The sequence below is a fragment of the Stegodyphus dumicola genome, chromosome 12, assembly GCF_044657685.1.
Source record: "Stegodyphus dumicola isolate Sdum_Otavi_A_Nest chromosome 12, ASM4465768v1".
Classification (NCBI taxonomy): domain Eukaryota; kingdom Metazoa; phylum Arthropoda; class Arachnida; order Araneae; family Eresidae; genus Stegodyphus; species Stegodyphus dumicola.
This window is the reverse complement of record NC_140779.1, coordinates 14,179,619-14,200,219: the sequence shown is the minus strand read 5'-3', so window position 1 is coordinate 14,200,219 and position 20,601 is coordinate 14,179,619. Positions and strand designations below refer to the sequence as shown.

Below are 20,601 nucleotides of genomic sequence, written 5' to 3'. Positions count from 1 at the left end.
GAAGTCAAACAACAAAAATCAGCGTTATATTTACAAAATTTTCACAGGACTAGTTTCGATGGTTTTACCGAACCACCAACCTCAGCTGAAAAACCGCAACTATTGTATATAGTTGACACTAAAAATGCGAGGGGGAAAAAGTCTTTAAAATTATTTTTTATTTGAAACTTTTAAAATAACAATTTACTAAAAGAAGAAAAATAGATTACCATAGTTTTTTGAGAACAAGGGATTATATTCATGTGCAGTTTTATGCTTCGAATAATAAAAGCTTGGATGCCAAAATATCGAATTGAATTGTCAAAAGCATAAGCCAATCTCTACAAATTTGTAAATAACGCAACACACTTCTATTTTTCGTGATAAAAATTTGTAGATGAATCTCGTTAAAGATGATTGTTATTTCGTTAAAGATGACTGAATTTTCATTAAACTATATGATAAATTATTTTTCTACTTTTAGTTCATTAATTATTTTATGTTTAAATGATTAATTATTTTATGTTTAAATGTTTAAATTTTAGTTTTAAATGAAAGTTTATTTTAAAAAACTTTTTTTTATATTCCTTATTTATTCTGACTGAACTATTAAAATGACAGAAAAGTTACCTTTCTAGAATAACTTCTTTCTCCCTCCGAACTTTTTTTTTTTTTTTTTTTTTTTCGGATTGAATTGTATAAACAGTTTATTATAATCGTTCCTCGCATACAAAATTGACAATTTCCCACAAAATGTTTGTAGTTAGTTCTCCAGGTTGTCTACTATGTCCTATGATGACAATGATTGTTTACAAATCAGTCATACAGCTTCTATTTATGTTTAAATGTTAGTGAATAAAAATAAATAAATAAATAAACGATTAATAGTTTCCTAGAACCCATTGTAATTACCTTCACAATGGCTTTTATTTTAAATTAAAAAGACTTTTATTAAAAACGTCATTCTGTTTATCTTACAAACTTCTTTTTCATCAAAGATAGAAATACAAAATAAGATGCAAGAGGTAATAGCCAAAAATACACGTCATTTGTTTAAATTCTGAGAAAACTCAAATATACAGCGACATAAACTGCGCAGATTTGTTTTTCGAGTATAGTATGAAAGAAAGAGAGGAGATGGGGGGAGGGGGGAAGAAAACATTTAAAGAAAAGTCAGAAACAAAATTCTTTGGTGACCTTCGAAAATTATCAGCTTCAGTTTTAGAGAATATTACAAAAATATCTTTCTTTTTCGTTGAAGGAAGCAAGTATAATGCACATATTCTTCATATTTCTTGTCGCACATTATAGTTATTGTAAGTGTGCTACTATAGAGTGCATGCGAAATAATGAATTAAAAATATATTAATTGGCGACGCAATGGGATTGTAATTACAGAACAGGAAATTAATCCTCTTGCTTTTTAAAACAACAACTTCCATGTTACGATTTACAGCATCATAACTGTGAGAAGATATATGCGAGATATTCTATATATAAGGTATATTCTAATCCACTTTATTCGTATCAAATTCATTTGCCTCATCAATGGTCGAATGGTTAAGACCGTTGAATACTGGTAGTTTGAATCCAGGCGAACGGGCTTGCTGCGTTGTCGGTTTTCATGGTTTTTCCCGTGTGTAACATAAGTAAAGACCATTTTCCGTTAGAAAGTCCTCCAGAAAGCATCCCTTTTCTTAGACAGATAGCCATGTGATTTTTCGTATTCAACTAACCTAACCTAACTAATCAAATTCATTCAAAGTATACCTTTTATTAAATTTTACATTTTTCCAAATTTCTTAGAATTTAAGTCGAATCCAGGCGAACGGGCTTGCTGCGTTGTCGGTTTTCATGGTTTTTCCCGTGTGTAACATCAGTAAAGACCATTTTCCGTTAGAAAGTCTTCCAGAAAGCATCCCTCCTCTTAGACAGATAGCCATGTGATTTTTCGTATTCAACTAACCTAACCTAACCAATCAAATTCATTCAAAGTATACCTTTTATTAAATTTTACATTTTTCCAAATTTCTTAGAATTTAAGTCGAATCCAGGCGAACGGGCTTCCTGCGTTATCGGTTTTTCATGGTTTTTCCCGTGTGTAACATAAGTAAAGACCATTTTCCGTTAGAAAGTCCTTTAGAAAGCATCCCTCCTCTTAGACAGATAGCCATGTGATTTTTCGTATTCAACTAACCTAACCTAACCAATCAAATTCATTCAAAGTATACCTTTTATTAAATTTTACATTTTTCCAAATTTCTTAGAATTTAAGTCGAATCCAGGCGAACGGGCTTGCTGCGTTGTCGGTTTTCATGGTTTTTCCCGTGTGTAACATAAGTAAAGACCATTTTCCGTTAGAAAGTCCTCCAGAAAGCATCCCTCCTCTTAGACAGATAGCCATGTGATTTTTCGTATTCAACTAACCTAACCTAACCAATCAAATTCATTCAAAGTATACCTTTTATTAAATTTTACATTTTTCCAAATTTCTTAGAATTTAAGTCGAATCCAGGCGAACGGGCTTGCTGCGTTGTCGGTTTTCATGGTTTTTCCCGTGTGTAACATAAGTAAAGACCATTTTCCGTTAGAAAGTCCTCCAGAAAGCATCCCTCCTCTTAGACAGATAGCCATGTGATTTTTCGTATTCAACTAACCTAACCTAACCAATCAAATTCATTCAAAGTATACCTTTTATTAAATTTTACATTTTTCCAAATTTCTTAGAATTTAAGTCGAATCCAGGCGAACGGGCTTGCTGCGTTGTCGGTTTTCATGGTTTTTCCCGTGTGTAACATAAGTAAAGACCATTTTCCGTTAGAAAGTCCTCCAGAAAGCATCCCTCCTCTTAGACAGATAGCCATGTGATTTTTCGTATTCAACTAACCTAACCTAACCAATCAAATTCATTCAAAATATACCTTTTATTAAATTTTACATTTTTCCAAATTTCTTAGAATTTAAGTCGAATCCAGGCGAACGGGCTTGCTGCGTTGTCGGTTTTCATGGTTTTTCCCGTGTGTAACATAAGTAAAGACCATTTTCCGTTAGAAAGTCCTTTAGAAAGCATCCCTCCTCTTAGACAGATAGCCATGTGATTTTTCGTATTCAACTAACCTAACCTAACCAATCAAATTCATTCAAAGTATACCTTTTATTAAATTTTACATTTTTCCAAATTTCTTAGAATTTAAGTCGAATCCAGGCGAACGGGCTTGCTGCGTTGTCGGTTTTCATGGTTTTTCCCGTGTGTAACATAAGTAAAGACCATTTTCCGTTAGAAAGTCCTCCAGAAAGCATCCCTCCTCTTAGACAGATAGCCATGTGATTTTTCGTATTCAACTAACCTAACCTAACCAATCAAATTCATTCAAAATATACCTTTTATTAAATTTTACATTTTTCCAAATTTCTTAGAATTTAAGTCGAATCCAGGCGAACGGGCTTGCTGCGTTGTCGGGTTTCATGGTTTTTCCCGTGTGTAACATAAGTAAAGACCATTTTCCGTTAGAAAGTCCTCCAGAAAGCATCCCTCCTCTTAGACAGATAGCCATGTGATTTTTCGTATTCAACTAACCTAACCTAACCAATCAAATTCATTCAAAGTATACCTTTTATTAAATTTTACATTTTTCCAAATTTCTTAGAATTTAAGTCGAATCCAGGCGAACGGGCTTGCTGCGTTGTCGGTTTTCATGGTTTTTCCCGTGTGTAACATAAGTAAAGACCATTTTCCGTTAGAAAGTCCTCCAGAAAGCATCCTTCCTCTTAGACAGATAGCCATGTGATTTTTCGTATTCAACTAACCTAACCTAACCAATCAAATTCATTCAAAGTATACCTTTTATTAAATTTTACATTTTTCCAAATTTCTTAGAATTTAAGTCGAATCCAGGCGAACGGGCTTGCTGCGTTGTCGGTTTTCATGGTTTTTCCCGTGTGTAACATAAGTAAAGACCATTTTCCGTTAGAAAGTCCTCCAGAAAGCATCCTTCCTCTTAGACAGATAGCCATGTGATTTTTCGTATTCAACTAACCTAACCTAACCAATCAAATTCATTCAAAATATACCTTTTATTAAATTTTACATTTTTCCAAATTTCTTAGAATTTAAGTCGAATCCAGGCGAACGGGCTTGCTGCGTTGTCGGGTTTCATGGTTTTTCCCGTGTGTAACATAAGTAAAGACCATTTTCCGTTAGAAAGTCCTCCAGAAAGCATCCCTCCTCTTAGACAGATAGCCATGTGATTTTTCGTATTCAACTAACCTAACCTAACCAATCAAATTCATTCAAAGTATACCTTTTATTAAATTTTACATTTTTCCAAATTTCTTAGAATTTAAGTCGAATCCAGGCGAACGGGCTTGCTGCGTTGTCGGTTTTCATGGTTTTTCCCGTGTGTAACATAAGTAAAGACCATTTTCCGTTAGAAAGTCCTCCAGAAAGCATCCTTCCTCTTAGACAGATAGCCATGTGATTTTTCGTATTCAACTAACCTAACCTAACCAATCAAATTCATTCAAAGTATACCTTTTATTAAATTTTACATTTTTCCAAATTTCTTAGAATTTAAGTCGAATCCAGGCGAACGGGCTTGCTGCGTTGTCGGTTTTCATGGTTTTTCCCGTGTGTAACATAAGTAAAGACCATTTTCCGTTAGAAAGTCCTCCAGAAAGCATCCCTCCTCTTAGACAGATAGCCATGTGATTTTTCGTATTCAACTAACCTAACCTAACCAATCAAATTCATTCAAAGTATACCTTTTATTAAATTTTACATTTTTCCAAATTTCTTAGAATTTAAGTCGAATCCAGGCGAACCGGCTTGCTGCGTTGTCGGTTTTCATGGTTTTTCCCGTGTGTAACATAAGTAAAGACCATTTTCCGTTAGAAAGTCCTCCAGAAAGCATCCCTCCTCTTAGACAGATAGCCATGTGATTTTTCGTATTCAACTAACCTAACCTAACCAATCAAATTCATTCAAAGTATACCTTTTATTAAATTTTACATTTTTCCAAATTTCTTAGAATTTAAGTCGAATCCAGGCGAACGGGCTTGCTGCGTTGTCGGTTTTCATGGTTTTTCCCGTGTGTAACATAAGTAAAGACCATTTTCCGTTAGAAAGTCCTCCAGAAAGCATCCTTCCTCTTAGACAGATAGCCATGTGATTTTTCGTATTCAACTAACCTAACCTAACCAATCAAATTCATTCAAAGTATACCTTTTATTAAATTTTACATTTTCCCAAATTTCTTAGAATTTAAGTCGAATCCAGGCGAACGGGCTTGCTGCGTTGTCGGTTTTCATGGTTTTTCCCGTGTGTAACATAAGTAAAGACCATTTTCCGTTTGAAAGTCCTCCAGAAAGCATCCCTCCTCTTAGACAGATAGCCATGTGATTTTTCGTATTCAACTAACCTAACCTAACCAATCAAATTCATTCAAAGTATACCTTTTATTAAATTTTACATTTTTCCAAATTTCTTAGAATTTAAGTCGAATCCAGGCGAACGGGCTTGCTGCGTTGTCGGTTTTCATGGTTTTTCCCGTGTGTAACATAAGTAAAGACCATTTTCCGTTAGAAAGTCCTCCAGAAAGCATCCCTCCTCTAAGACAGATAGCCATGTTATTTTTTCGTATTCAACTAACCTAACCTAACCAATCAAATTCATTAAAAATATACCTTTTATTAAATTTTACATTTTTCCAAATTTCTTAGAATTTAAGTCGAATCCAGGCGAACGGGCTTGCTACGTTGTCGGGTTTCATGGTTTTTCCCGTGTGTAACATAAGTAAAGACCATTTTCCGTTAGAAAGTCCTCCAGAAAGCATCCCTCCTCTTAGACAGATAGCCATGTGATTTTTCGTATTCAACTAACCTAACCTAACCAATCAAATTCATTCAAAGTATACCTTTTATTAAATTTTACATTTTTCCAAATTTCTTAGAATTTAAGTCGAATCCAGGCGAACGGGCTTGCTGCGTTGTCGGTTTTCATGGTTTTTCCCGTGTGTAACATAAGTAAAGACCATTTTCCGTTAGAAAGTCCTCCAGAAAGCATCCCTCCTCTTAGACAGATAGCCATGTGATTTTTCGTATTCAACTAACCTAACCTAACCAATCAAATTCATTCAAAATATACCTTTTATTAAATTTTACATTTTTCCAAATTTCTTAGAATTTAAGTTTAACTTCCCTTTTAAAAATTAATATTTGTAGAAGGGGAAAATACCATGAAAAAATCCCTAAATAAACACTAAAAGCGATTTCAGTTAGAAGTGATGATATATATACTACCGCTAAGCTATTTTATGAGTTTCAGCTGATAGTTGTATAAGGTGTTTCTCACGCTTTCCTGGCGTTCTTTCGTGGTGTAGTGGTTCTGCACGCTGGGCCGGTATTCCAGAGGTCCGTGGTTCGATTCCCGACGAAGGCGGTTGCTATTTTTCACCTTTCCTGCTTCCAAAATACCTAATGTCTCTACACTTGGACCTGTGTTCGATTCCATGCGAATAGGCATTTTCGTGTTTTTCGCCATGTGTATGTAGAACAAGCCAGTTTTCCTCAGAAAGTCCTTCCTTAACGCATCCCTCTTTTTGGCCACATAGCTCTGTGTGCTTTGCTATAATCGTATAAACAATAAATAAACTATGAGCTTGCTGCCCAACCGGTATCGTGGTTAGCGTTGCTGACTGCTATGCCGGATCCTGGAAAAGGCATGGATGTTTGTAAATGTATAGAGTCTGAGCGCTCGGGGCATTCTGAACATGCGGCGAGCCGAAAGTCCTCTCGAGAGGTTGATGGTAGGAGAAGAGGGATGGGAGACTCTCGGACCTGTTCCCCCCCCCCCGGGGTGCTCTCCATCAAAATTGGGAGTGCGCTAAATCACACTATCACTTGTATGATGCTCAATGCTGTTGCCAACGGCAGAAACACAACTTCTGCTTAACGTACTGGAGAAATTTTTACCAAGAATGCTGTATTTTCGGAAAGTGAAAAATGAAAATTCACTAAAAGCTTCAATAAATTTCTTTGATCATAAGATACGTTAATAAGCAGCAATTTCAGTACCATAAAATACAGTCGCTCACACAATTGAGGATACACCTTACTTTCACTTGATAAATCCAACTTTCAATGGAAATAACACATTAACTAGAAGAGAAAACGTGTATTTATTTTTACACGTAACAAAGGGTTAATTTGCAGTAAAAGTAACGAAAATCAACAAAAAAATATCTAAAATTAAAAATTTCACTAGTATTTGAAATAAACATAGGCAGATCTTTACCTCAAAAAATTAAGGATACATCAATGAAATTTTTGTGATATATCACATACAAAGACAGTGTCGATATTTGGTTTCATGTCCTTTGGCTTTTATAACGTCCTCCAAACATCTTGGTACCGATTCGACCAATTTTTTGGTGGTATCTGGAGATGTTTTATCCCATTCTTCTTGTAACACGTGCTTTAAATGGGCTTTGTTCCTAATTTGGTGTTTTTGTACCGCTGTTTCAAATGTGGCCAACAAATTTTCTATGACACTGATGTCAGAGGACTGTAGTGGTGTTTTCAATTGCTGTTTACAATGAAAAAGACACCACATTTTGACAATATGTGCCGTGTGTTTGGGTCGTTGTCGTGCTGGAATATAAAATTTCCATCTAAACCCAATTGTTTTGCATTTTCTTTAAGATTGTTGTGGAGTATATCTATATATAGCTCATGATCCATTATGCCATCTATAAAAACTAAATTTCCTACCCCATTTGAAGCCATACAACTCCAAGCCATGACGGAGCCACCACCATGTTTAACTGTAGGACGTAAATGTTTTGGATCCAAAGCGGTGTTCGGCTTTCTCCAAACGGTGCGACGACCATCACTTTCAAAAATGTTGAATTTACTGTCATCACTAAATATTAACTTTCTTCCAAAAGTTATCTGTCCTCAATTGATGAGTTTTTGCAAACTCCAAACGCTTTTTCTGATTTTGTTAAGCTTATAAATAGTTTCTTTTTAGCTACTCGACTGCTATATCCAGCATGTCTAATCACATTTCTCACAGTGTCAGCATTTCTGCACATTATTCGAGAAGTTTCTGCAGCTAGTTTGACTGCACTTAGTTTAGGATCAATCTTGATATCTTTCCAAATTTTCCTTTTGGCTACATCACTCAGAATGCTTTTCCTTCCTCTTCCACTTTTATTTTCAATTAATCCATCGCTTTTAAATCTTCCAGTGATTTTCTGTACACACGAGTGGCTTCTACCGACCATTTCAGCTATTTCACGATAAGATTTTCCTTTCTTAAATAACCTTAATATAAATTTTCTTACGTCAATACTGGTCTCTCTCCGAGGAGCCATTTTCCATTTAAAATTGCGACTTTAAATTCACAAAACCAACTTCAAAAGACAAAAATAACAGTCGAAAAAGTTTAAAATAAAATTGCCCAAACTTAGATTATGATAGTAGCTAGTAGAAAAGAAATCTAGTGGTAGTTAAACAAAAATTTCATTGGTGTATCCTCAATTTTTTTGAGGTAAAAATCTGTTTATGTTTATTTGAAATGCCTCTGAAAATTTTTATTTTAGAATTTGCTCGTTGAGTTTTCTTTATTTTTACTGTTAATTAAACCTTTTGTTATGTCTAAGAATAAAAGTACGTTTGAACTTCTAGTTAATGTGTTATTTCGATTGAAAGTTGGATCTATCAAGTAAAAGTAAGGCGTATGTATCCTCAATTGTTTGTGCCACTATACGTACAATTTAATTCCAGTTAGAAATCCACAAGTATAATCATTTTGCTTGAGGAAATTAATTTCTCCCTCCCTCCCCCTCTCATTTTTTTTAATTGATACGCGTTAGTAAATAAATAATAAAAAAAAGTTCTCTGATAATGCCAGAAAGAATAAAAACACTTCATGTCTACAGCAGTGCTTAACCCAGAAACCACGTGAGTTTTGAATGCCTGGCATTTATCCAAAACAACCCAAACGTTCACCTCCAGGCGCGCTATGCCCTTCAATCTGGCATTCCGCGAAGATTTCTCCTCCTTTCCCCTGCCGATACCACTCGGCGTAAGTGGTATCGCAAAATTTTCGAAATTACGCAGTGGCCTGGCACAAATCCACAGGGCCAGTGGACCCCCAATGCGTACGAATAGAGCAAAAACCGAACAGGTGTCAGACCTTGCACTGAGGGTGTGGTGTGGAAAAAGGCGCCACCGGGATGCGTCCGCACTTTCTTTCGCAAGGCTGACGCGGTTCGTACTCTTTATAGCGGGGAATAGTTTCGTCCCCCCCGAACCAGCGCTCATTCTTGAAGCTTCCGTGGATATATGGACAAAAGTGGCCGTTAAGTAGGACTGTTGGTGTTAATTTTTGGGTTTATTTGTCTTTTCGCCCAAATGATGGCTTCGTCCGGTTTTCCTTCCCCTTTCATCAAATGTGCAGGAGTGTTTTTTACCCAGTTACATCACTCTTCGCCTAATTCCAAGTCCGAGTTCCAGATGGGTAAAATACACATATATCACCTAATTTTCATTCAGTTGTTATTAAAAGTTATTTAGTGAACTAAGATAGCTCTCTTTTTAGCCGAGTGTTACCTGAGAAGGGCTACTATACTCGAAACGAGATTGTGCGTTAAATCGCTGTAAAAGAACTAGAGCCATCTAGTTCTGAATAACGCAGTCCTCCACCCGAACACGGGCACATGAAAGCCCGAGTTTTGAATTTTAAATTTGTTTTATTATCTATTTCATATTTTGTAGAACTTAAAAGAATTTTTTATTGACAAACTTAACGATTTCCAAATGAGTAATGGCAACACCGTACGGAAAAAAAAATTATTTGAGTGAGACTGTTTATAGATATGCCTCTTTTAAAAAAAATATTTTGTGATATTGCTGTTGAATTCAATTTTTTGCGGTTTAAGTGCGAAGAGCATAATATTTAATAAATAAAGGCAACACACAAAACGTTAAAAAAAGCGCTTCTTTGAGAGTAATATAAACTCTGAAAACTTTCACACTTTTTTTTATTACATTTATTCTCTCTTTGTATACAGAGTGTTCCAGAAAGACTGTACATTTATTCCCAGGCATTGCGTGAACGATTATTTTGTACCATGGTACGTAATATATGACTTTCGAAATATGCTTTATTAACTAAAATTATTTACATGAGCGAAAAAATGAACAAGTATTTTGATGAAAAAGTACTATAAATAAAGTGAAATTTTATTTCTAAGTTTTAAACATTTTTTTGCGGGAATATCTGGAATCATTTCTCGAATGATAGAACCAGGACTATCGCTTCGAAGCATTGAAGGGTGGCTGTCCAAATCCAATCAAAAAGCTGCTCCAAATTAAATAAAAGCTGAATTAGACAGAAAGTGATGTAACTGGGACTTTTGAATTAAAGAATATACACCATTTTAAAGTGTATTCATTAATTCAAATTCTAAAGTTAGGGCAACTAGAAAATCAGTCAGTCACGCTGATGCTAAGTTGCGGCAATAAATCGCGGAGATCCCATTTAAAATATAGAGAATTAAATTGAAAATTTAAAAAAATTAAAAGAAAAATTGTTAAGCAGAGGATTTTTACTAGAAAATTAGATCGATCTTGAGAGCTATAACATTCATTTAGACGCTTAGGTACTAAAATATTTAAAAAAGATTAATTATTATTATTATTATTATTATTATTAGCCCAAAGGAGCATTAGCTAAGAAGGGCTATTAATTTCGCTTTTTATATTTAAAGAAATTAAATAGTGAAGAATCTGCGTAAATGTATGTACTGTTGCGTTAATTTATGACATCAGTTGTTACGTTATTTTCTCCCTTCACTTCGTACGGGATTCATGTGGATTTGGAGTGAATAACGACGACAACACTTGATGAAGTATCTAAACGCACTTTATTTAGCCAATATCAATCAGGACAGCTCCAATAGCACGTTTACACAGTCGTCGAAGTACTACTATAGACACGCTGTAACAATCAGCGACACAGCCTTCAGGCAATCAGGCTATACCCCATTTTAAGTATATTCATTATATATACCCCCATTTGCCGTGAAGGCAGCTTCACGGCAAAGCACCAAAGCTCCTGACACTGCTCGGTCGTTCTCGGAACTCCACGTACTCTCGAGACTCTCCACACTACAACTCGCTTTGGATTCGACGAAGCACAGCTCCCGACTCCTCGGTTCAGTCATTCCAAGAACTCAACACACTCTCTCGACGATGCACTAGCAGCGATACATTAAGAGACTCTTTCGGTGCACTCGACGACCCACTCGGCACCCGCTGACCGACTGTCAACTCGATCGACTCCGCACAGACTAACTGATCGACTTGATACTAACTAACTCTCCGCGTACCAGCAGGGTTTATATATAGTTTTCGGCTTGTGTTAGAGAACATTCTGGGCCAAACCGGTAAGAATTCGTTCCAGAAGGTTCTCCATCCGTCCATGGCATATCGCGAAGTTTGTCGCCAAATGGGCGATTTCTCGAAAAATGTGGCAACCTTGCCTTCCTTTGCATTTTCTGGCAAACCTAAACCTGCTTTGTAGGGAAGCTATCTTACCGCGCCTGTACATTTCGTAACACTGCCCCCTCCCAAGAACTGCACATCCCGGGCAGTACAATCCTTGGTTAGAAGCCTAATTCGGTACAAACAAAACGTAATAAAACAAACAAATAACATAACTAAAGAAACAAACATTTACACTATGTACAAGTTATATACACAAATTAAACACATAACAATTTTAAATTATATAAATTAAAGCTCAGAATTAATTTCAGTCTCAGTCTTTTCTTTAAGTTATACCCGGGTCAAATACTTTTCCACTTCAGTTCATCTATTTTAAACCGGCTTTGATCTCAGCCCTCACTTCTTCATATCCAGCTTTTATCTCGTCTAACCGCCGAGCCATTCACTCGCAAATTCCACTTCTGATACCAGTTGTTAGTTTATTTTCTTTCTTTACGTTACGTACGTTACAGGGTTCGCACGGATTTGGAGTGAATAACGACGACAGTACTTGACAAAGTATCAAAACTCACTTTATTGGGCAGTATTCTCAGGACAGCTCCAAAACACGCTTTTACAGTCGTCGAAGAACTACTATAAACACGCTGACACAATCAGCGACACAGCCTTCGGGTTATCAGGCTACAATGGTGGAGACAGCTTCACTGCAAAGCACTAGAATACAGCTAATGACTCCTCGGTTCAGTCGTTCCCGGAGCTCAACACACTCTTTTGACGATGCATTAACCGCGATATACTAAGAGACTCTTTCGGTTCAGTCGACGACCAACTCGGCACTTACTGACTGACTATCAACCCGATGAACTCTCTCTAACTCCGCACTGACTGACAATCAACTCCCTCGACTCACTCTGCGCGTACCAGCAGGGTTTATATAGCTTTTGGCTTGTGTTCGAGAACATTCTGGGCCAAACCGGTAAGAATTCATTCCAGAAGGTTCTCCATCCGTGCATGGCGCATCGCCGATTTTGTCGTCAAATGGGCGATTTCTCGCCAAATGTGGCAATCCTGCCTTCCTTTGTCATTTTCTGGCAACCCTAAACCTGCTTTGCGGGGAAGCTATCTTACCGGGCCTGTGCATTTCGTAACAATATGTTTCTCGCATTGTGATAAAACAACGGCACCTAGAGCTATCAAATTATGAATAACGATCGTTTGGGCATCTGGAAGCCCAAATTTGGAATTTGTTTTATTATCGATTTCATATTTTGTAACATTTTAACGAATTTTTGATTAAGAAACTCAACGATTTAAAAGCGAGCAATGGCAACACTGTACGGGGAGGGTGAATTATCTCCAACGCGCAAGACTGTGTATCGGAAATTCTAAAGATATGCTCATTTTAAAATTATTTTGCGATATTGCTGTTGAACTGATTTTTATGGTTTAAGTGCGGAGACCATTATATTTAATGAACAAAGGTAACGCAGAAAAAACGCCCAATAATGAATTAGGATCTTAATAATTTCTTTTTATCTCCCTGAGTTTAGAGCAATAATATCTTAAGAATCCTTGAAAATTTTACATATATTCATGCAAAGTAACTTCTTAACGAAAAATGTCGCTACTCAAAATTTTCCATTATATAACGTGAGGAGGATTCAACTTCCGGCAAAAAACATTCTATAAAGAAAACCCTCCTGATGGGATGATAGTTTTCGGGTCTCGGCTGTTAATCAAAATTCAGTCTTCTTCAACGGCAGATGACCTAACCAAAAATATTTTACTCTAATTAAAATTCAGTTTTAAATTAAATGTCGAATAAAATCCACATTTGTTTTCTCAATTATTAAGGCATTAATTCTTTATCCCTGAAATATGTAGAATAAAATGTTGTCTCTTAAAGCTAAGTTAAATAGTACCTAGAATAAGGGTGACCAGAATTTCGATCGTGAACACTCAAATGTTTTTAGTAGCTCACGTAAAAATATTTATGTGAGAAGTAAATAAATATATTTATGTCACAGTTTTCATGTTTCCTGCTCTCATAAAAATTCTAATAATGCTATAAAATCACAAACTTAATATTACAAATGAATAAAATTAAAATAGTAATTCTAAAGAACAAATATTCTATCTAAAGGAACTTATATATATGTTATATTTTCGTCCTTTTGAATAGATCTTATAGTCTATACACCTCTGGGTATAAATAAAGGATAAAGGATCGGGCAAATAAAACTCGGGCAAATAAAGCCAGCTCGGGCAAATAAAGGTTCAGGAACAAAACAAATGTGACTTATTCATAAAACCCATTTATTAAACAAAAGGTAAAGAACAAAAAGAAGATGGTGTATGTATGATACCATTCGTAAAAACTATGATTTTTGCTCCCGTGAGTAATTACAAAAAATATGTCCTTTACAAAAACTTAACATTTCACGGTTAGTATGGTGGTTAATACATTTTATATCTCCCAGACGATAAGATACAGTCTGTACAATGCCTAGGTATGCAGAGTATCAAATTATGGAGCTGATCTTGAGGAAGATTACTCTACTCAGCAAACAATGCCCTCCGAAGTTCCGGTACATTTGTAGGAGGTGCTTGACAGCCTGCAGTTCATTCGTCAAGCATGTCTCAGACATGTTCTATTGGATTCGAGTCAGATGAGAATACTGGCCATTGCATACGGCTGAATCCTCAGATTGAAGTCATTGCTGTAAAATGTTTGCACGGTAAGGACTGGCTTTATCATCCATAAACACAAATTCTGCGCCCATGGCACCCCTAAATGTTGTTCCAGAATGAAGTCTCTATAAATTTCGCCTGTCATAGCTCTGATATGAACATGCAGATCTGTTCTGGAGCTGTTTCTTACGTCTGTTAAGAAGGGGATAGAAAAATGTCGATTATTGTTCCTTAATATCATGCAGTTGGTATACGGATGAGACCCTCCTTTATTAAAACTTATGCATTTAATAGACATCCTTTATTGAATAATTAGTCGTAGTTTTATTAAAAGCAATAATTACCTTTAAAAAAATTAAAAGGTTTTTCTTTTGTAATAAAACAAAAAATGTGTTTTAAGTGTGCTTGTTTTTAAAGTACAGGACGTTTGATTTGTACTTTTGTTAAAGAGTGATAGAAGAAAAATGCTTTTGAACATTGTTATAATGTATCAAAAAAATTATAACGTGTCATAACATAAAAATCATAACAATGTATCATGACAGACTAATTTCAATTAAGTAACAAGTGCCTGCTAAGATGATTTAAATCTTCTTCGGTATTTGCGGAAATGGGAACATGCAGTTTTGGTCTTTCTACTCAGTCTTTCTTGACCAACCACAAATCTTGATTTTCTGAAGCAGTATTTGTCTTAGAGAGATGATACTGAACACCGGTGCCCATTTGTGTTCTCAGAAATACCGATCATTTTCCCAGATGGTCGTCTCGCAGAGGCGGTCGCCATGAAAGGTCTCTCTCTGTTTAATAAATATTTACTTAAACATTCTAACACATAAGACTAAGCGGTTTGTTAGGTGTCCACCGATAATATCGCGGCAAAAACATCGCGGACGAAAACGTCGCGGAGAAAACAACGCAAGGCAAAAACGTCGTGCTACAAAACATCGCGGGAGAAAACATCGCAAAGAGAAAACATCGCAGTTCTAAAACATCTCGGTACAAAATATAGTCGTCAAAAATAAAGCAGTTCAAAAACTTCGCAGTTTAAAAACATCGTCGTCGAAAACATCGTGGTAAAAAATAAAGTATCTACAAATCATCGCATGACGATAACATCGCAGATATGCTTTTCTCAGGTTTTAATAATTGTAAATGGATATTCCCATAATGATTTGTGAGCGCAAGATGTAAAGAAGGATAATTTTTACTTTCACATTTTTTTATTAACTAATAAATTTTTGCTGAAAAAGTAAGAAGGAAACTTAAGCATAGAAAACTAAATGCAACTTATAGATTATACTTTTCATGAAAAATTACCAGTGAAAACTTTACAAAAAATGATTTATTAATGGCCTTTGTTAGTTAACTATGTCGGTTTAAAATTCTATTAAGTGCTATAAGTTGCATTAATTTTCTATGCTTAAGTTTCCTTTTTATTTTCTCAGCAAAAATTTATTGATTAATAAAAAATATGAAAGTAAAAATTACCCTTCTTTCCATTTTGTGCTCACAAATCATTACGGGAATATCCATGTATAGTTATTAAAGCCTGAAAAAAGCATGTTTGCGATGTTATCGTCATGCGATAATTTGTAGATACTTTGTTTTTTACCACGATATTTTCGACGACGATGTTTTTAAACTGCGAATTTTTTGAACCGCTTTATTTTCGACGATGTTTTGTACCACGATGTTTTAGAACTGCGATGTTTTCTCCCAAGATGTTTTGTAGCACGACGTTTTCGCCTTGTGTTGTTTTTTCCGCGACGTTTTCATCTGCGATGTTTTCGGCTGTAACCGATGTTTTCGGCTGTAACCGATGTTTTCGGCTGTAACCGATGTTTTCGGCTGTAACCGATGTTTTCGGCTGTAACCGTGTCATCGGTCTGCTTAGGATATGTGAAACCGAGTTAGTTCGTCTTAGAAAATCCTTCACGAAGACACCCCTTCCTTTTCTGCAGATAATTCTCGAATGCTTTTTCTTAGTTAACTAGACAACTAACTAAATGATATAATTAAATATGAATGCAGTAACACATTTTAAAACTTCTTCAGTGAAAGCAATATTTTCATATTTTAAGCACAGATGAATTCTTATTTAAATGTTTCCAGAATTATTTTTTCATGCTATTTGTCTACGTTCACGCCTCTCGTAATTAATTTACAACTCTTTGTTGCCTGCGTTGGTAACAAGCTTTGATTTGTTGTCGCTTGCAATGTTTTATTTTTATAATAATTCAAACGGCAAAACAAAAGCAAGAATCAGTTTTTCGTATTATAATATCTTTATTTTTCTTTCTAGCGCTCGGTAATTCCTTGTTGATTTTAGTCATGACAACACTTCATGCTAAGCGATGGGTAAAGTGAAAGTAGTAGTAGTTATTAGCTAGTAGTAGTAGTGGTAGTTATTATGACCAATAATAATTGTTGTCTACATCACTCCCCTACCAGTAACGAAGTTACGTTCCCCGAGGTCACCAAGAATGTTGTCGCTTGCAGTGTTCTTTTTTATAATAATTTAAACGGCAAAACAAAAGCAAGAATCGATTTTTCGTATTATAATATCTTTATTTTTCTTTCTAGTGCTCAGTAATTCTTTGTTGATTTTAGTTATGACAGCACTTCATGCTAAGCGATGGGTAAAGTGAAAGTAGTAGTAGTTATTAACAGCAGTTATGACCAATAAATAATTGTTGCCTAGAGATTTGTTGTCGATAGAATTCGGTCATTAGAATGTAAATGACCTATAACTGTTCTAATACTTATTTTAAAACTTAACTATGTTATTGGATTATTATTAGATGTTTACGTATGGATACTTTATTATTATGTGTTTACAATTTGGTTTGTATAAACTGACAGCAGCTGAATTTATTAAAGCTATTTCAAGCGAAACTACTCCTTCGATTTCGGCGCCATTTGAATTTCGGATCGTAAACAATATTATTAAAATTCATCAGTCTCTTAACAAAATTTGCTGTTGTCTTTTTGTTTTAGCTTTTTAGCTTCTCAAGTCAAAGAGGTTATGATAATACCAAACCGAAGTACACTAGGGCCTGGAAACGTGGCTGATTTTCAGCGGTTAGAACAATTCAGGAATTACGTCTCTAAATTCGATAACTTTTTGATTGAAAAAAAAGCTGAATATTTCCCGTGAAAATGAGCGAGTACGAAACGTGAAAATAAGTTTAATGATCATCATGGCGTGATTTCCACCTCCCTGGAAATGCAGTAATTCATTGTTCTTTTGGTCGAGATTGGGGCAAAAAGTGAAAGCAAAGTGGGTCATTCTAAGTGTGTAAAAAATATTGCTTCGTTTGTTGGTGGTCACGTAATTCACTCCTTGCTCGTGAGTTATGAGGGAAATGAAAATAATTTGCAATTACGAATGCTTCTCTACGACTACTGTTGCAAGCTCGGATGTATATCTCTTTGTCTCTGACATTCTGGAACTAAGCTGTCATTAGTGCTACTTTCGAAGTGCGTATGCAGCCATAATTATTATAGTTTTTACAAGCTGCTGTAGATCATTGTTCCCCCTTTTCTCGTTTCGTAGAATGATTTTTACTTCCGGCAATTGCACTGTGTTTTTTAGTTTTCCTTTTTTAGATGAGGAATGAAAATGAAAGAAAATAAAGCGACCGAAAGTCGAGAGTTTGGAAGTCTGACTAAAATGCATTTTTATTAATCAAAATACAAAGCAAATTAATTTCAGTTTAATGGTTATACTTATTGCATTTCAGATTCATAGCGTGTAAGTGGTATCGGTTTCTTTTACATCGCTATGTTATGGAGATCTGAATTTTCCAGACCCACCTGTGGCTGTGTGTCTTATAGCTAAAGAATATTGCTAGTTATAGCTTGAAATATTCAGGTTATTCTTATGAGCTTTCAATATTTTAATGTTGACGTTCATTTTGTTTACTTCGTGGACACTCCGGAAATTTTGAAAATGAGAGGGTTGATATTTTAGGAAAGCTAGCCGCGAAACTTCACTTTTATTTAGATAGCCGTGTTCCTGTTTCTCGCTGGAAGCTCTTTAATAAAAATGATGCTATCTGTATTTGGAAAAGAGGATATCTGGCCTTTTGGCGATTGCAATTTTTAAAGCTATTTAAAGCGATTGAAGGCAGTGAAGAGGTTAAGGATGCTCTTTTTGAGAGTCATGCCCTCATTCATGTCCAGCAGCGGAAGATATTTCAGGCAACTTTCAATGCGGTCTGCTTCTTGGACACCAATTACTTTTCTGACTAAATGTTTTCGGACTAAAGACACAATTTCTGCTTTTCGGAATTTCATTGTCAATTTACATTATTGAGTACCCTTTATTTTATTACTTTCAATGTATTTTATTTATTTTTTTTATTTATTTTTATTTATTTATATATTATTTTTATTTAAAAAAAAATATTTGTTGTGCACATTTTTCAATTATTCTGTAGATTAGATACGTTTTATCACATTTATTTTAATTTGCTTTGTCACTTATTTTACATGGAGTTTAGGGAATATGATAGGATACACAAAATGTTTTACGACTTTTTTTTACTACTTAGGTTTGAAACCTCCTTTCTCATTTATCTTCAATTTTTTTTATTTTTTATATACATAACATTTTCCCCATTTGCAACGTTTTTCAACATTTGCTAGCCCAAAGGGATATTAACCTAAAAGGGCTTTTAGTCCCAAAATGGCGTCTTGCGTCTAATCACTAAAAGAGTTGAATAACTTTTCAAATTATTGCCACCAAATTTTAGAGCCCCGTATTATACTTAAAGAAATTAAATAATGAAGAATTTTTATAAAAATATGTATATTTCTTGTACTGTGAAAAAACAATGCTAACTAGAACCATCGAATTTTGAATAACGTAGTCCTTCACCCGAATGTGGGCAACTGGAAGCCCGAGTCTAAAATTTCTTGCTTTATTATTTATTTCATATTTTTTTAATTTAACAAATTTTTTATTAAAGAACACTTTGATTTCAAAGCGAGCAATGGTTACACACTGTACAGAATAAAATATGTTTATCTTCAGCGCGTGAGACTGTTTATCAGAAATTCTAAAGATATTCTGTTTTTAAAAATTTTTGCTCAATGTGCGTCAAGCCAAATGCTTTCGAAACGAGTATGTGCAAATGAAAGAAAAATACGCCCGTTTGGGTATAATATGAAATCTGAAAGCTTTCAGATTTTTTCTTTTACTTATTTTTATTTACTCATGCATTATATATATATATATATAGTATATACAGTGGATGGACAAAAATATGGAAACACCTTGTGAAATGCATGTTTGAAAAGAAAAATTGATTTTAATGAAATATGTAGGTAGCGCTGGCGTTTTTGACTATTGACGCCACCTATACAACTTCCTAAATGTGCTAAACAGTTCAGTTGTTGTCGGAGTACTGGTATGTGAGGTTGTCATTGCATTATGTCAGAGTTAACAGACTTCGAACGTGAGCGAATTGTTGGAGCACGTATGGTAGGTGCTTCCGTAAGCAAGGTAGCCGAGGTGTTTAGTGTTTCAAGAGGTACTGTATCGAAGATTTATTCCGCATATTTGAAAAGCGGAAAAACATCATCTGCTAAATCACAGCGCGGACAAAAGTGTGTCCTGAGTGATCGTGACAGACGATTATTAAGGGCAATTGTGACGAAAAATAAGAAGACCACAGCTGCAAAAGTTACTGCTGAAATGAATGTTGTGTTACCGAACCCTGTGAGTACCAAAACAATTAGAAGGGAGCTCCATAAACAGGGAATTGCTGGCCGTGCTGCAATTGAGAAGCCACTCATCAGTGATGCTAATGCCCGTAACAGGAAAAGGTGGTGTTTAAGTCATAAAGCCTGGACTATAGAGCAGTGGAAGCGAGTAATATGGTCTGACGAGCCTTCTTTCACATTGTTTCCCACTTCTGGCCGAGTTTACGTCTGAAGAACGCCATCTCAAGCCTATAATACAGAGTGCTTGTTGCCAAGAGTGAAACATGGAGGGGGTTCTGTTATGGTTTGGGCAGCCATATCGTGGTTCTCTGCTAGCCCCATGATAACTGTGTCAGGGCACATGACTGCCAAGACTTATGTGAGCATTTTGGCCGATCAAGTTCATCCCATGGTATAAACTTTGTTCCCCGATGGTGATGGTGTCTTCCAAGACGACAAAGCCCCTGTTCGCACAGCTCACATTGTCCAGGACTGGTTTTCTGAGCACGAGGATGAGTTGTCCCATCTCCCCTAAGCACCACAGTCACCAGACCTGAATATTATCGAACTTTTGTGGTCTACATTGGAACGGAAAGTGCGTTCTCGTTATCCACCGCCAACATCGTTATCTGAACTTGCCACCGTTTTGCAGGAAGAATGGTATAATATTCCCTTGACAAATATACAGGAACTGTATTTATCCATTCCGAG

General features: G+C 35.5%; 1 long non-coding RNA gene across 1 annotated transcript in view; it reads left to right on the top strand.

Moving 5' to 3' along the window:
* The window catches only part of LOC118181354 (uncharacterized), a 275,537-nt gene that overhangs the window by 167,454 nt on the left and 87,482 nt on the right, over positions 1 to 20,601 (top strand). The window lies entirely within an intron of this gene.